This window comes from Corella eumyota, chromosome 3 (assembly GCF_963082875.1).
Source record: "Corella eumyota chromosome 3, kaCorEumy4.1, whole genome shotgun sequence".
NCBI classification, from domain to species: Eukaryota; Metazoa; Chordata; class Ascidiacea; order Phlebobranchia; family Corellidae; genus Corella; species Corella eumyota.
In genome coordinates this window covers 10,783,427-10,785,926 of record NC_137492.1, presented here as the reverse complement: position 1 = coordinate 10,785,926, position 2,500 = coordinate 10,783,427, and the positions used below count along the sequence as shown (strand labels likewise).

At 60.9% G+C, this 2,500-nt stretch overlaps 2 non-coding genes across 2 annotated transcripts in view; both read left to right on the top strand.

Moving 5' to 3' along the window:
• Positions 1-593, top strand: part of LOC145747010 (small subunit ribosomal RNA) — a 1,810-nt gene extending 1,217 nt beyond the window's left edge. Inside the window, exon 1 of the ribosomal RNA XR_014281763.1 lies at positions 1-593. This exon is cut by the window's left edge and continues 1,217 nt beyond it. This is a non-coding gene — a ribosomal RNA (small subunit ribosomal RNA).
• Positions 594-838: 245 nt separating this feature from the next.
• On the top strand, positions 839-992 carry LOC145747090 (5.8S ribosomal RNA). Its single transcript, XR_014281838.1, has one exon. It is a non-coding gene; the product is annotated as a 5.8S ribosomal RNA (ribosomal RNA).
• The last annotated feature ends 1,508 nt before the right edge of the window (positions 993-2,500 follow it).

Below are 2,500 nucleotides of genomic sequence, written 5' to 3'. Positions count from 1 at the left end.
GCCCGGACACAGCGAGGATTGACAGATTGAGAGCTCTTTCATGATTCTGTGGGTGGTGGTGCATGGCCGTTCTTAGTTGGTGGAGCGATTTGTCTGGTTAATTCCGATAACGAACGAGACTCTGGCTTGCTAAATAGTTACGCGGCCTTCCCGGCCGGCGTTTAACTTCTTAGAGGGACTAGTGGCGTTTAGCCACACGAGATTGAGCAATAACAGGTCTGTGATGCCCTTAGATGTTCGGGGCCGCACGCGCGCTACACTGACCGGATCAACGTGTGTTCGCCTTGGCCGAAAGGTCTGGGTAACCCGATGAACCCCGGTCGTGCTAGGGATAGAGAATTGAAATTATTTCGCTTGAACGAGGAATTCCCAGTAAGCGCGAGTCATTAGCTCGCGTTGATTACGTCCCTGCCCTTTGTACACACCGCCCGTCGCTACTACCGATTGAATGGTTTAGTGAGGTCCTCCGATTGGGCCCGGGCTCGACTGGCGACGGTTGGGTCTTGGCCCGAAAAGACGATCTAACTTGATTACTTAGAGGAAGTAAAAGTCGTAACAAGGTTTCCGTAGGTGAACCTGCGGAAGGATCATTAGCGCGAGAAAAAAAATCGAAGAGCGAAAGAGCAAACACCGGGACGGCGACGTGCCTCGGCGCGTCCGCCGCCCCGCGATCAGGAACTTGTTTTGTCGGCGTCGAGTGCCCGAAGGCTTCATGCGGTGCGCGGGCTTGTCGCACTATTTGTTGCGACCGCGACCCGCTCGGCGTCACGCGATTTTTTCAGCCGGATGGCGAATCGAGGTTAGGAATCGAAGAGCGAAAAGCAAACAAACAAACGATGGCTCTTGGCGGTGGACCACTCGGCTCGCGAGTCGATGAAGGACGCAGCAAGCTGCGTGATTTAATGTGAATTGCAGAACACATTGAGCATTGACGATCTGAACGCGTATTGCGGCCTCGGGTTCATCCCGGGACCGCGTCCGTCTCAGGGTCGCAGAAACGACAACGGCCGGCGGGATCGGCTCCGCGACGGCTCGGCTCGCGTGCGTATGCCCGGCGACGGGCAATCGCCGCTCGGTTGAAGGTGGAAAGTTTTGGTATTCGGGCTCGCGTCAGCGATGCGTGGCGGCCGGCGAGCCGCGCCGCGTCCGCTTGCCGCCCGAGTCGCAACGACGGCGCTGTCGACCTCGAGCTGGGGGCCTCGACGCGTCGGTCGCGATTCGCGCAGGGCGAGTAGGAGCCGCGGGGCGGTGCTGTGTCGGAAGTCGAGCGCGCGAGGGCGCGGCGTCTCGAAGGACGAGCGAAAATAGTTTTATCGGCCTGAGATCGGGCGAGGCTACCCGCTGAATTTAAGCATATTACTAAGCGGAGGAAGAGAAACTAACGAGGATTCCCTCAGTAACGGCGAGTGAAGCGGGAAGAGCCCATCGCCGAATCGGGCCGCTACGAGGAGCGGTCCCGAGTTGTGGCGTAAAGAATTCGTCTTGCGTGCGATCCGCGCCGCCCGAGTCCTTCTGATCGAGGCCTTATCCCAGAGCGGGTGTCAGGCCCTTGGCGGCGGCGCGCTCGACCGCTCGGCGTCTTCTCGGAGTCGGGTTGTTTGGGAATGCAGCCCAAAGCGGGTGGTAAACCCCATTTAAGGCTAAATACTGTCGCGAGACCGATAGCGAACAAGTACCGTGAGGGAAAGTTGAAAAGCACTTTGAAGAGAGAGTTAAAAAGTACGCGAAACCGTCGAGGGGCAAACGGAGAGGCCTGTCGGGTCGTCCGGCCGCTTTCAGTCGCCGAGCGGGCGCACGCGCGTTGCCGCGGACCTTTACGGGCCGCGGCGCGGGCGGAGCGTCGGCAAGGCGGCGCACTAGCGCCGGGCGAAGGTCGCGACCGGCTGGGCGACGGCGAAAAGGCCGCGCGCAAGGTAACTCCGCTTCGGCGGTGTGCTATAGGCGCGCGGCAGGTTCCGCCCGACGCCCGGTCGAGGAGAGAGATTTCGCCGCGCCTGTCGCCCTCTCGGGGGCGGCCGCGGGCCCGCGTCGAGCTGGGCCGTCGTCGGCCCGGGACTGTTTTCAGTGCCGGGCCGAGGCGGTTCGGTTTCGCCGCGTCAGCCTGTCGTCCGGGCGCACGGGGTCAGCGACTGATGTCAGCCACCTTTCCGACCCGTCTTGAAACACGGACCAAGGAGTCTAACGTGCGCGCGAGTTGCGGGGCAGTTCGAAACCCGCGAGCGAAGTGAAGGTGAATGCCGGCCTGGTCCGGCGAAGGTTTGAACTTGCCGCTTCGGCGGCGACGGCAGTACCGGCCGATCCCGTCCGCCGCGTCGGAGGGGTCGAGCGAGAGCGCCCGCGTTGGGACCCGAAAGATGGTGAACTATGCCTGGAGAGGCTGAGGCCAGAGGAAACTCTGGTGGAGGGCTCGTAGCGATTCTGACGTGCAAATCGATCGTCAAATTTGGGTATAGGGGCGAAAGACTAATCGAACCATCTAGTAGCTGGTTCCCTTCGAAGT